The 15,900-nt window shown below is 33.7% G+C and overlaps 1 protein-coding gene and 1 pseudogene across 8 annotated transcripts in view; both read right to left on the reverse strand.

The window, feature by feature from the left end:
• CEP120 (centrosomal protein 120) overlaps nucleotides 1-15,900 on the reverse strand; it is a 120,369-nt gene that overhangs the window by 16,655 nt on the left and 87,814 nt on the right. The gene's annotated exons all lie outside the window — the stretch shown is intronic.
• On the reverse strand, nucleotides 1,792-2,656 carry LOC119508373 (annotated as a pseudogene).

Below are 15,900 nucleotides of genomic sequence, written 5' to 3' on the forward strand. Positions count from 1 at the left end.
ACATCTCCACACCTCCCTCCTCGCACAGTTCCTCCTTCCCAGCTCCAGGACAACTGGCAGGGCTCTGGGCTGTGGGCACGGCCCCGGGCAGGAGTTTATCCAGCCCTCCGGGGAGCCAGCTGTGAGCCGCGGGGTTTTTTCTGCTTCCGGCTCTCCCCTCCGTTCCCCCGGCCCCAAGGGTATCTGCAGCGGTTATCTTCCAGGCCAGACACTGAGAGGCTGGCCCAGCACCCCTTGCTGTGTTTTGCTGCTTGGTTCCCACTATCGCAGCTGCAGCTGCTCCTGGGTTTCCGCACCCCCTTTTTTTTTTGTTTTAAAAAGAGCCCGTCGGTCTCCAAATGCCAAACCGTGGCTTCCCCAGACCACCGCGTGGCTGCGGGTCTTCCAGCCAGCTTACTCATTTGTTTCAGAAGGCAGACTCCTGGTTTCACCAAGCATACGGCCCCTGTGGAACTAAGAGACCTTGTCTAGCTGGCACATTGCTGTAACTGGTATTCTGGGTCACTTTCTGGTTTTTATCAAGTGTTTTTCATGGAGGTGTTGTTTTTGCCCTGTCTCACCTAGCTGCCATCTTAGTTTCTCTTATGTGAAGGTTTTTCATTACCGTTTCAATTTCTCTAATAGGTATTAGACTGCTTATATTTTCTGTTTCTTTTTGTGTCAGTTTTGGAAGCTCTTTTCTTAAATTTGCTGGTGTCAGGTTATTCAATATATCCTCTTAGAGATTTAAGTTTCTGTGGAATCTGTAGTCATGCCCCCCTCTTCATTCCTGATATTGGTATCCTGTGCCTATTTTCTTTGCACAAGGAGGAGGTTTCTCCTCAAAGAAACGACTTTTGGCTTTGTTGATTTTATTGTACATTATGCCCCTAGTTCGTTAATTTTTACTCATCCTGTTTTTTTTACTTCCTTCTACTTTAACTTGACCGTGTACTCATTTTTTGAAAGGGCTATTCAGATTTTCTATTTTTTCTTTTCTAATTTGGCACAATTTTTGCTAAAACGCACAAGTTTTGATAGGTTTTATTTTCACTATTCAGTTCATAATATGTTCTTATTTTTGCTTTGGACTCCTGTTTAGCTATGGGTTATTGGAAGTGTAATACTTAATTTTCAACATTTGGGGATATTTATCATCTCATTGATTTCTTTCTAGTTTAATCTCCCTGAAGTCAGAGAACATACTCTGAATTACAATCTTCTGAAATTTCTTGATAACTGTTGTTTGATCCAGCATATGAGAAATTTTGGTAAATGTTCCATGTCCACTAAAAATTAATGTGTATTCTGGACTTTCTTCATGAAGTGTTCTATATATAGCAATGATTGTGTTGTCTAAATCTTCTATATTTTCACTAATTTTATGGGGCTTTTTTCGCTTGTTTGCTTTATCAGTTCCCAAAAGACTTTTTTCCTAATTCAATCTTTGTCTTAAATGGGAGTATTTAGTCCATTTATATTTAAAGCAATTGGGGATATATATATAGGTTTAAATCCTTCCATCTTATATTTATTTTCTACTTATTCTATTTTATGCTCCTTTTTTTGTTCTTTTGGTATTTATCTTCTTTTGGATTTACCAAATATTTTATGTCAATCAAGTTCTCTTACCAGTTTATTACCCATGCATTTTTAAAAGAATTTTAAAACTTAATGTGAAGTAAAATAAAATTCAAATAGAAAGACATCTACATTAAGGTTGTACAAAAACAATATCTCATTTGTTTACACCACTCCACTATCTAGTTTATCCTATTAATTTTACTACTATTCCAACAAAAGAAAGTAGGGACAATTTAGGGATTGAGAAGAGAAAATAAAAATCTTTTCTACACTATATAGCTCTGCTCATAGACATGGCTTCTCCTACTTCTCTACTGCGCATAAATTCAGTTGTATATAAAATTGAACCTGCTCAAAAACCGAGGCAGACCAGAAATGATGGGCTCATGTCCAGGTGTATCATCAAACAATTTAAAGAACTGTGATACTACCAGCTTGTAATTTTTAGGGACTGCAAACAAGGTTTTCTCTTGAAGTTGAACCAAAAACAACTTCTTATGTTCTTTAGGCTTTGTAATATGTGCACAAATATATGAATACTGAGGCAGTTCAAAATTTGGTCTACATCAATTACCAATAGAGTCATTAATGATCCTGTCTTTTGACAACCCAGTATTTCTGTCATTGAGTATTTTAGTCCTTCCACTTTATCTTCTTCTGGATTAAGTTCACCACCAGGTAATCTGAAGAAAGTTGTACTCAGTTGTAGCAGTAACACGTGGGAGAGCTGGTGCTCAAGTATAATCAGAATTCCTTCTACAGGCTTCCTCATTCCAATTTTATCAAACTATTTGTGTTCTGAAATCTGGCTTACTACAGAACTGATCTTCTTAAAGAGTTGCTCTTTTGTGCCAAAAGTATAATTGGTAAGAGGGTATAGGTTGATGGTATGCTCCAGGATGCGGGGCTTGGTCTGCTGGATGTACTTGTTGCTAATCAGGTTGACCTCTGGGGTCAGCTGGTTTGCATGTGATTGAGTGACACCATGGGCAAGCTGACGAGCATGAGCACTAACAGGGAGCAGAAAGGGGAGACAATGGAGACCTTCCCTGGGCAGGTAGCCATTATCTGCATCCCAGCCAGCAGTTGCCACCCACCATTAACTACTTACGCATTTTTTACTCTTCTTTTAAAATAACATGTATTTTTCACTTAAAAGAATATAACATGAATTAGGACCGTCACAACTTAGCAGATGATGCCTTTACAAGTTTTAACTCCTTTTGTCCTCTTATATGTACTGTGCTATTTGTCATGAATTTTAACATAATTTAAAATCCAACAAGATAATGCTATTGTTTTCCTATAATCAATTAACAGTGTTTGTGTATCATATCAAAGTTAAGTTGGTATCAAATTGAACATGACTGTTATAGATTTAGCAGGTTAAATTTAAGCTTCAAGGTATCCACAAAGAAAATACATGAAAAATACATTCAGAAAGAAATGAGAAGGGGCTCAAAATGGTACAATACAAAAAGAAAAAATACGAAAGTAGGCATTAATGGAGGAATTGAAGGACACAAAAGGCATAAAACTAACAAAGATCAAACAGCAAAATGGTAGAAAAAGGTCCTCCATTATCATCAGTTACCTTAAAAGTAAGTGGGTTACAGCACATTTCACATCCTACGATTGAAACTTACTTTTTATACCTCTCGTTAACTAATACAGGGTGTCTCATTTAGAGCATATAAATCTTTGATGCAGGAGGCTGTCCTGTGTAGTCTAGAATGTTTCACAGCAGCCCTAGACCTCTGCCCACCAGATGCCAGAGACGCCCCCCAAGCTGTGACAACCCAAATATCTCCAAACATTGACAAATGCCCTTGGGGGCAAAAGCACTCCCAGTTGAGAAACACTGACGTAACCTGACCATTCAGTTTTAGCAGCATCTAGTTTGGGGACAGAATTTTAAGCAATTTTATCTAGAATTCTGATGTATGAAAACTGCTTTATCAGAAAGATTCATGTGGTTGTAGTGAACCCATTTGAATATGGTTTAATAAAACTCATTATAGACACCAAAAAAAAAAAAAAAAGTAAATGGGTTAAACTCTCCAAAAGGCAGACTAGATTTAAAAAAAAAGCATGACCCAACTATATGCTGTTTACAAGCGACTCACCTTAAATTCAAACACACAAGTAGGCTGAAAGTGAAAGGATGGAAAAAAATATAATGCAAATAGTAACTATTAGAGAGCTGAGTATTGCTATATTAACATCAGATAAAATAGACTTTATCCCAAAAAGTGTTATAAGAGACAAAACAGGCCCCTACATCCTGATAAGTGTTCAATTATAAACACATATGCACCTAATGGCAGACCCCAAAATATATGACGCAAATATTAACAGATTTGAAGGCAGAAATAGATGGTTATAAATACAGCAGATTTCAATACCACTTTCAATAATGTTAGAACATCTATACAACAGATCAATAGAAGATTAAAGACTTGACAAGACTATGAACAACTAGACCTAACAGACATAAACAGAATACTTCACCCAGCAGCAGCAGAATGCACATTCTCCTCTAGTGCACATGGATCATTCTCCAAGGAGAGACCCTTAGTTAGGTCACAACACAAGTCTCAATATATTTATAACTATTGAAATCATACAAAGTATCTTCTCTGACAACAATGGAAGAAATCAGTAACAGAGGGAGAACTGGAAACATACAAATAGGTGGAAATTAAACACAAACTCTTAAACAAAGAAGAATCACAAGAGAAATTAGGAATTATCTCCCTTTAGGTGGATATAAACACACAACACAGCAAAACTTCTGTGATGCAACAATGGCAGTGCTGAGAGGAAAATTTATAGCTCTAAATATTTACATTAAAAAAGATCTCAAATCAGAGACCTAACCTCACAACTAGAGGATCTGGAAAAAGAAGAGCAACTAAACCCAAAGCAAGCAGAAGGAAGAAAACAGCAAATATTAGAGCAGAGATACATGAAATAGAGAAGTAAAAAGAAACAATAAAGAGAATCAACAAAACCAAAAGTTTGTTCTTTGAAAAGATCAATAAAAATCAACAAAACTTTAGCTAGACTAAAAAGAAAAAACACAGGGGATAAAACAACTAAAATGACAAATGAAAGAGGAGGCATTACCACTGACCTCACAGAAACAAAAATGATTATAAGAGGAAACCATAAACAACCATATGCTAACAAATTAGATATCCTAGATGAAATGGACAAATTCCTAGAAACACACAAACTGCTACACTGAGTAAAGAAGAAATAGAAGATCTCAACAGACTAATAAAAAGTAAAGAGTAATCAAAAAATCCCAACAAATAAAAGTCCAGGACCAGATAACTTCACAGGTGAATTTTACCAAACATTCCAAGAAGAATTAACACCAGCCCTGCTCAAACACTTTCAAAATATTTAAGAGGAGATGACTCATTCTAAGAGGCTAGCATCACTCAGATATCAAAGCCATTTAAAGACATTATAATAAAAGAAAATTACAAACCAATATCTTTTATGAATACAGATGCAAAAATCCTTAACAGAACACTAGCAAACTGAATCCAATAGCACATTAAGAGATTGACACACAAGGAATTCAAGTATCATACATCTTTTTAACACAACAACAAAAAAATGATCCTCTCAATTGATGCAGAAAAGGTATTTACAAAATCTAATACCCCATTTCAGAAAACTAGGAATAGAAGGAAAATTCTTCTACATAATAAAGGGCATATATGAAAAACCCACAGCTCACATTACTAAATGGTGAAAGTCTGAAAGCTTTCCTGCACAGGTCAGGAACAAGATAAGAATGCCTAATGTCTTCAGCATTATTACTGGATGTGCTAACCTGAGCAGTTAGGCAAGAAAAATAAATAAAAGACACCCAAATTGGAAAGGAATAAATAAACCCTTCCCTATTTGTAGATGACAAGATTCTACACACAAAACTTCCCTAAAAACCAACAACAGAGCTCCGAGAGCTAATAAACAAATTCAGTGAAGTGGCAGGGGACAAGCTCAGCATGCAAAAATCAGTGGTGTCTCTACAGACTAGTAATGAACAATCTGAAAAGGAAATCAAGAGAAATATTCCATTTACAATAGCCACTAAAAGAATCAAATATGTAGAAATAAATTTAACCAAGGATGTAAATTACTTGCACACACACAACTAAAAAAAACATTGCTAATAGAAATCAAAGAAGACCTAAATAAATGGAAGGACATTCCATGTTCATGGATTAGAAGACTAAATGTTGTTAAGATGTCAATTCTACCCAAAGTGATTTACAGATTCAACACAATCCCAATCAAAATTACCAACAGCCTTCTTTGCAGAAATGGAAAATCCAATCATCAAATTTACATGGAAGGGAAATGGGCCACGGAAGGGCAATTGGTCTTGAATAGACAAAACCATCTTGAAAAAAAAGAGCAAAGTTAGAGGACTCGCACTACCTGATCTTAAAACTAAAGAGAAAGTTATAGTAATCAAAATAGCATAATATTGACACAAGGACAGATATGTAGACCTTTGGAATCAAATGGAAAGTTCAGAAATAAACCCTCACATCTATGGCCAACTGATTTTTGACAAGGGTGCCAGGTCCACTCATTAAAGAATTGCCTCTTCAATAAATGTTGCTGGTTAAAACTGGATACCAATATATAAAAGAATGAAAATTGGATCTCTACACCCCACGCCACATGCAGAAATCAACTCAAAATGGATCAAAACCTAAATATAAGACGAAAAGTATAAAACTACTAGAAGAAAACATATGGATATGGAAGTATCTTCAGGACCTTGTCTTAGGTAGTGGTTTCTTAGACTTTACACCCGAAGTATGACCAAAGAAACAACAGATAAATAGGACTTCATCAAAATGAAAACTTTTGTGCAAATGTCTTCATCATGAAAATATTTGGAAACTATACATCTGATAAAGGTTTAATATCCAGAATATAAATATAAAAAAATACTTCAACCTAACAAGATAAACAACCCAATTAAAAAACAGGCAAAAGACTTGAATATACATCTCTCCAAAGAAGATATACAAATAGCCAAAAGATACATGAAAAGATGCTCAACATCATTAGCCATTAGGAAAATGCAAATCAAAATCACAATGAGATAAATTAACAAGTGTGGGAGAGGATGCTGAGAAAGAGGAACACTCATTCCTTGTTGATAGAAATGTGAAATGGTGCAGCTATTGTGGAAAACATTTTGGCATTCCCAAAATGTTAAACAGAATTCCTACATGAACTGGCAATGTCAGTTCTAGGCATATGCCCCAAAAGACTTGAAAGCAGAGATTCTAACATATTTGTACACTAGTATTCCTAATGGCATTATTCACAATTGCTGAAAGATGGAAGCAATTTGACTGTCCATCAACAGATGAATGGATCAACAAAATGTAGTTTGTTTATGTATATATATATATATATATATATATATATACACAATGTATTCATATAATGGATATTCAGCTGTAAAAAAGGAATTAAGTTCTGATACATGTGATAACATGGATGAACCTTGAAGACATCATGTTGAGTGAAATAAGCCAGACACAAAAGGATGAACAGTGTACAAGCTCACTGATATGAAATAATTAGAATGAGCAAATTCATAGAGTAAAACAGTAAATACAAGTTGCCAGCAGCTAGGGTGGGGGTAGGGAATGGGGAATTAATGCTAATTGGTACAGAATTTCTGTTTCGGGTGAGGGAAAGTTTTGATAATGGATGGTGGTGATGGTAACACAAAATTGTGAAATGTAATGAACACCACTGAGTTATATATTTGAATGTGGCTTAAAGGAGAAATTTTAGGTTGTATATATGTACTAGCATAAAAATTACAAAACAAACAAATAAACAAAAAAAAACCCAGGATTTTACAACACAGTGAACCCTATTGTAAATGATGGACTATAGTTAATATGCAATTATTAAAATGTTCTTTCATGAATTGTAACAAATGTGCCACACTAATGTAAGGTGTTAAAAAAAGTATATTAATATTCCTTCTTTAATTGTAACAAAGGCACCACAATTGCAAACTGTTAATAATAGGGAAAATTGTTTGTGGGGTGGGGGTGGTATATGGGAACTATATCTTCTGCATGATTTTTCTATAAACTTGAGATTTCTCCAAAGAAAGATATATATAGAAACCAAAAAAAAAAAAAAAATTTAAACTGTGAAGACTCAGGTAGTTTAAAAAGAAAAATTATAATAGAAGAATAATAAAGCCAAAAGAGGGCTTTTTACAAAGGTCAATAAAATAAAGACTATGCCTTTGCCAAAAAAAGGTGAATGAATGAACAAACAATTTAGAATGGAAAAGGGCATATCTAAAGATCTAATAGCTAAGAAAACAGTTAAGCAACTTATGAAATATGAAAACAATGAAACTGACAAATTCTTAAAAATTATAATATAGGGAATTGAATCAAAGGAAGAGATGTGAATTTTATAATTACAGAATTAGAGAAAATACAAGGCTGAGAAGGTTTTATAGGAGACTATTACAATAGTGAAGGAACAGATAAGGCTCATTTTGAACAAACAGGAAAAAGATAACAGAAAAAAGGGAATGCTCATTTTATGAGACTATAATAACCTTGCTATCAAGATCAGAGAACCAGTGTAAGAGAAAACAACAGTGGGGCCAGTCTCACTGGTAAACATAGACTTAAAGATTCTAACAAAATATTAGCAAAATGAATCTTGTAATTTAGAAAAAGATTAAAAATTATGACTTTTTAAAGTTTATCTCAGGAACTCAGGTTAATTCAATGTTAGAAAATGTATGAATGTAATTCACATTACAGATTAAAGGAGAAAACCCTATAAACTTTTGAGAAAATTTAGCACCCATTCATGATTAAAAAAATCTCAGCAAACTCAGAATAGAAGGTAACTTGTCTGAAAACAAAACAAAACAAAACAAACAAACATAAAAATAAAACAAAAATGAAGAAATTATAAACTATTTAAAGTACTGCTCATGAATTCAGGAACTCACTAAGAATGTCCATTATCACTACTTTCATTCAACATGTAATGGAAATCAGACAATGTAGTAAATCAAGAAAAGGAAATTAGAAGTGTAAGGATTAGAATAAAAAAAACCAAAATTCTCATTATCCACAAGTAATATCACTACTCACATAGAAAACACCAAAAGAATTTACAGATATATTAATGAGAGTATATTCAGGTAGTTCAATATGAGATCAATATATAAAAAACAATTCTACTTCTATATGTCAGTCTTAAGCAGAAATGTTAGGGTTTTATAAGATATTAATAACATAAAACACTAAATATCAAGAATAAACCTAACAAAATATGTACAGGACCATAAAGATCACAAATTTTCATTGAAACTAACAAAAGACCTAAATATTTGGAGTGCTATGCCATGTTCATGGATGAGAGTACTTAATAAATATATCAAATGTCCCCAAATTGATTAGATACCATTCTAGTCAAAATTCCAACAAGGTTTCTGTGGGCAACTGATAAGACGAAAAAGCTAAGAGTAGCAAAGACAATGTTAATGAAATGAACAAAGTGGGGAAACTTACTCTACCTGATATCACTACTTTTTATAAAGCTTTAGAAATGAAGACATTGAGATACTGGAGCAGATATAAACAAACAGAAAAATGAATAGAAACCCTTGAAACAAAAACAAGGTTATAAGAAAGCCGGATGACAGAGGTAACAAGACAGATCAGTGAAGGTCGGATCAGCTATTATTTAAAAGATGTGGAATAATATGTTATCCATACACAGAAGATTGGAACCCTACCTTAGATTATACCCCCAAATCAACTCCAGATGCATTAAGAATGTAAATGTGAAAATCAAACTTGAAGAATTTTGGAAAAAATACCGAATATCTTAATGACTGATTAGGGAAAGACTTCTTTACCAAGACACTGAAAGTTCAAACTTGAAATGAAAGACTGAAAAGTAAGCTTTCATGAAATTTAAGAACTTCTAACTATTTAAAAGACACCATAAAATGAAAACACTAGTCACAAAAACTGGAGAAGATTTTAGTATCCTACAATACAAAATTCCTAAAAATCAGTAAGAATAGTAACACTAACCCAACAGAAAAATGAGCAAAAGACATTAACAGGCATTTCACAGATGAAGAAACACAAATGGCCAACAAACATCTGAAAAGAAGCTCAAACTGATTAGTAATCAGGGAAATGAAAATTTAAGCCACAAAGCAATAGCATTTCAAACCTGCCAATTTGGCAAAAATTAAGACACTTAATAATAGCCAAGTGTTGCCCAAGATGTGAAGAATAAGAACAATTATATACTAGTAGTGGAACCTGAAAATTTGTATAAACAACTTTGGACAATAATTTGGCAATATTTAGTGAACTTGAAGAAATAAGCACACCCTATTACCAAAAATTCCACTTTTAGATTTAAACTTTAGAGAAACTCTTGTATGTTTCTTGGATGTACAAAAGTGTCCAAACAGTATTATAGGAAAAACTGGAAAAAAAAACTTTGGTCCTCTGAAAGAAGACTGGATAAACATTGTGGTATATTCATCTGTTTAAGTTTCAAAAAGTAATAAAAATGAACTATAGCTACTTGCATCAACATTGCTAAATCTCGAAAACATAATTTTGTATCAAAGTAGTCACAGAATGATTAACAGAAAATTACATGTATATAAAGTTTAAAAAATATATAAAACTAAGCCATGTTGTTAATAGACGTTATAAAATTATAAAGAAAAGCAAAGGAATACTAAAATACTAAATTCAGGATAGTGGGTACCTTGGGAGTGGGATGAGAAAAGAGGCACAGAGGGTTTCCAAAGCACTCATAATGCTGTTTCTTAAACTAAAAGTGGGGGAAGATAAGACATAATGTGTGATATATTTCATTTTAAAGCATAAAGAAAAGAATAGAAAGAAAGGAAAGGATATTTGGACAAAAATATACCAAATTGTCATCACTGGTTGAGCAGGAAATGAGAGAGTGATTTTTATTTTCTGTGTTACATGGTGCTACAGAATTTGTTTTTCTTTTAATTGAGCAAGTATGGTTGCAAACAGGAAAAAAAAAAATCAAACTAACAAGTCAATTTTTAAATTTAGGTTACTTTGTAAAATTGTAACTTTTAAAATAAAACTTGTAACATTTTTTTCCTAAAATGTACAGAAGCCCTTATATGCCTTGAATTTTTAATCAAGGATACTGCATTAATAATAATCACATATGTACACACAAAATTAGAGGTTAGTGAAAGAAATTCTCACTGCTGCCAGGTGCTCTGGGTTAAAGACTCCTCAATCAAGTGAGTATAATCTTTATTTTGCCTTGGCTGCCTATAAATCCAGAGAAGAGATGTAAACATACACACACTAGACTAAACAGCAGCTAAAAAGTGGCCACTACTTACTCTCCCACTCACACATACCATGTAAGTCTGTGGGAAAAAACTTACAACTAAGCTAAGGAACTCAAGTAAAGTTTTCCGAAAATAACCCAGAACTGACAAGTCAGTAGGAGGGCCTGGATGGTTTCAAGACACAGTTTTTAACCAAGATTTGGACCTCCAACTGTTTTCTTAAACAAAGATTTACATCCCATCCTTGGCTAAATACTTATAAATTAATCAAATTAATTACTCTGAGTGGATAAGCAGGAGGCTGGACAAGATAGTGCCAAAGTCAGCCAATGAAGTCTGGGTTGTTTTAACTAATATATCAACTTGGTTTTAAACAGATCTACTGTGCACAAATATGGTAAGGGATCCACATTCTAAGCAAAATCAAAGTTCTGTTTCCTGTCCTGGGGATAAACATATCTAGTTTTAATATATTTGACATAGTTAAAATGTTAAAACTTTCACAATTTATATCTCATAACAATGATTTATTTTTAGAAAGTAGTGGCTTTTATTCTTCCTATGAACTATATTCTAAGGTGTCAAGAAATGCTTTAAGTAAATATGTTATCATTTAGAACACAAGGAGTAAACCAGACAATCTTGAGTATTTGTAGACCACATTAATACAAGTATCTGTTTTGGTTTTACAAAATATTTCTATATTATTTATCATCACAAAGAAGGGAAAAAGAAAACTTAACTTTTTAGTCTCTTAAATGTCCAAAATGTCCAATTTTTAAAGCCAGTGTCACACTTTGTTTCAAGATACCAAACTCAGAATGCCTGGGTGACATTCTCTTGTTTTCTAAACCAGGATCCATTTTATGCTTTACTTATTCTAACATTGTCACAGCTGTTGCCTACCCAGTTACAAAAGAATAAAAAAGCTTACAACTTGGAAATATGGACTTTTATAAAAGGTTGCTAATCAGAAAAAAGTTTTTTTCTAAATAATTAGAAGATTATACTTTTTAATTCACCAACTGACTATACTAGGTCACCTCTGAGTAATGGAAATCTCTGTTTAAACATTCTTTTGGCAATGGGTACCAAGTATTAGATCTTCTTTCCAAGTTTTACCAGCTGGGTTTTGTCATTAACGTTTATTAACAATCTAAGATATGGCTTTCGCGGTCTAATCCGTATTACACAAATGTTTTGTATGGCCCTCCAGAGGATTTTGCTGTGACAAATTATTGGATTATAGCCCCGTGGCTATTCACCAGAGGCAGTGTAAAATTAACATGGTACTAATCCAATTTAAACAAGAAGCTGAACAAACAATCCTCTGAACAAAAGCAGAAAGAGGATACCAATTTTACATTCAAACACAATAAATGTGATTTTAATAAAAAGTTTTAGGAAAAAACTTTAATTTTCACACATATGAAATGTGCCAATTTGATGAAGGTATAATTTTAATCTTCCAAAAGCAGTTAGTGGCAGAGGACAATTCACTATGGTCATACCAAGGTCCATTACATTTTTTCTTCAAGTGTTGCATCTTGAAAGTGGTCTGCAGATCATCAGTGATTACTAATGACCTCAAAATTTGTTTACAGAATAATTTCTAAAGCAGAAAGTGCGGGATGAGGAACAAAACTGGACTATAGTGAAAAAGCAATGAAGATGACTGCACTCAAAGAATGAGATTATTACTTTTATTTTCTAATTAGTTGAACTGCTAATTTAACACTATTTTTCTTTCCTTCTTTTAATACTCTTACAGCAACTTGAGAATAAGAAGGCATCTGAACTTTTGTGGTATCCTCTCTGTCATTAGAAACAAGTAGCTAAAATTACTTGGCCTATGATTTCTGGGCAAGAAGGTAGGAAATATGTAGGAAGAAAGGGTAAAGAGAAAATAAGGGATTAAATGGAAAGACCCAAAAGATAGCAAAAGCATATGAGGATGTATGTTTTAGGAAGGAAGGGTACTGGGATGGGAGCCTTTCATACTGAAACTCCTTTCAAAGGAAACTATCTCAATATCTCAGTGTAAAACTAACAGAGTCACGAATTTGGGGAAGTCTATTAAAAACTTTACTTATTTACTTTCACATATTTTAAAAACCATCTCAAAAAGTGAAAAAAAACAAAACAAAAACAATGTAACCTGCCAATATTCAAATGTGAACATGACTAAAAAAAAAAAAAATCAATTTAAAGTTCATGCAAATTATGATGAAACTATGTTTCAATAATTATATAATTATTACTCATTTCTCCAAAAGAAATAGGCTAATCAACAGCAAATAGTATTCTTTCTTTTCAAATGATTTTAATAATGTCTTATAATTAATTATGATTGCATTATTCTCTCCTCCTTCACTACTCAATTTCTTCAATGGCAGGTGCTATCTTTGCCCCATCTACTCTTTATTTTTTAAACTTGAAATGATTTCAAATCTAGCAGTGTTATTTGAAAATTTTCTTTAAAATGTTTCTTCCTTAACTTTGAGTAACAAATACATGATCCCAGTTGTCCTCTTGTTTTTCTAATACTTATTTTCTATCATTTTTGCTGACTCTGCTTGCATTTTCCATGACTCTGCTATATTCTTAAAATATTAGTCCTTCTGGCTGAACTTTAAGTTCCCTATGGTAGAAAACTGCTATATTCACAGCATCTAATACCGTGCAAGGTGCATAACAGGCTCTTAATAAGCACTTGTTGAATGAACGAATGAATTAACCATCAATGTTTCTCCAGACTCAATGCACTTACATCCCTTTATGCCCAAACTTTAGGAAATCCACCTAATGACATTCTTGAATATCTGCACATTTAGCCCTTACATTGTTTTCTCTTCTGTACAGTTTTCTACAGAACATCTACTAAACTACAATCCAAAAACAAACCTCTGTTATTCAAACTATATCCTATCCCACTTCTCTACTGCTATCCTGGATGACAACATCCTCCTGTTCTCCAGACTTAAACATGTTTTAATCATCGTTAGTGCCTATCATTTCTCTGAAGAGCTAGTCAGTCATAAAGCCTTTCAATATTTGTTCTTTTCATCAATATCCAAAACTACCATCCAATTCAGTCCTCACTGACTGAAACCCAAAACCCTACCATAATAGCTTTTTGGCTCATCCTCCTTTCTAATAGTTACAATTTACTGGGCAGACACTATATACAAAACACTGCACTAAATATTTTATAGAACTCTCATTTAATTCTTAGAACAGGATAAATTTTTAATTGTACAACGAACAGACTAATCAGAGATCAAATTACCAAAGTTGCGGAGGTAGTGAAAGGTAGAGTCTGATTCAACGCAGGTCTCTCAATTCCAAGGCTCTGTTCTTAATTAACGTATACTGCTCCTGACAGAATCTGTCTTCTTGTTTTTAACAGCTATTCTCATCATACTATTTCCTTGCCCCCAATTCCACAGGGACTCCTCCCTATTGTACTGATGTAACCTAAATATCTTAGCCTTGTAACTTTTACATTAGTTCTCATTATCAGAGCTAGCCTTTCTACCAATCAATGAGGCTATTTTCTTTGCCAGGTTATGCCAAGTAATGATGACTTCTGCCTCAGTATTCTGCCAGAAATCCTCTTTTATAGATCAAAGTCTTCCATGGCTCACTTTCTCCTTGAAATCCTTTCATTCTTTGGCTTCTATGGAATTAAACCATAACATTATGAAAAGGAAAGAGCCTGAGCTTGGGCTCTGGTCAAATGGCTCCAAATCTAGCTCTACCATTTAGTACTTGTATGATCATGTGCAACTGACTTAACTTCTCTAAGTCTCAATTTCTTCATCTATAAAGTAGGAATAACAATATTACCTACTAGATAGGGATTTTTGTTTAGATTAAAAGAAAAGACATACAGGGCTTAGTATAGCACCTGGCCCATAGTAAGCTCCCAATAAATGCTAATTGGCCTATCAGCATTATTATAATTATCATCACTTTTTCTCTCTAGCTGCTGTTTCCTTGATTAAATTTCTTTCTTTCTTCTTAAACACATGAATTCAATTTCTATCTGCCATAGCTTCAAATAGCACCTCTGCAAAATAACCTTTTCATCTCTGTTTTTAAGACCAGTCATCCTCCCAACATTAGATCCATATTTCTAACTACTCTAAAATTAAAATATCTAAATTTGCAGACCTATCTCATTCCCACTTCCCAACCCCTCAATCAAAATTAAGCTTTTTGTCTTAACCATATTTCCAATACTTGAAACTTTCTGGTCACTAAAGCTTGAGGATGTGACATGATCTTTGACTTTCTATTTTGTATTCTAGTCAGGTGTATTTTGCTTTAGGATCCACCAACACCATGTCATTTACAAGAATCTTCTTGTTGTATTCCCACTGCTATGACTTAGCTCAGGTCCTTATTACCTAAAACAGCCTCTAAAATGGGCCCTCTTTTGTTCTACAACATAGCCTATGTTTTCCCACTTCATGCCTCTTTGCTATGATCGTTCTAGTCATTATATTTATGTTTCCCCCAATACTCTACTATATCTACTAAAATCCTACTGAACTATCTCCAGAGGCCCATCTCAAACACTTCCTCTACTACACCTTTTCTAAGTCCCATCAAATAGATGTACTATCACCCCTTCCTGAGCACTTTATACATTCTTTTCAGGGTACTTACTATTAGGCAGCAAATATTATATTTATGGTTGTCTTCTCCCTATTACTAAATTGTATGCTCCCTGCGGAAAACTCTATCTTACTTATATCTGTATACCTAGACCAGCGCCTTGAAATACAGGAAGCCTTCAATACTGTACCTTATTATTCACTCCTTTATATAATATACTCATTTTATATAAAGTTATTTTATATTATTGATATGTAACTACCTGTCTTCATTTATAATGCTTACAATTTCAATTCATC

The sequence above is a fragment of the Choloepus didactylus genome, chromosome 13 (genome assembly GCF_015220235.1).
Source record: "Choloepus didactylus isolate mChoDid1 chromosome 13, mChoDid1.pri, whole genome shotgun sequence".
NCBI classification, from domain to species: Eukaryota; Metazoa; Chordata; class Mammalia; order Pilosa; family Megalonychidae; genus Choloepus; species Choloepus didactylus.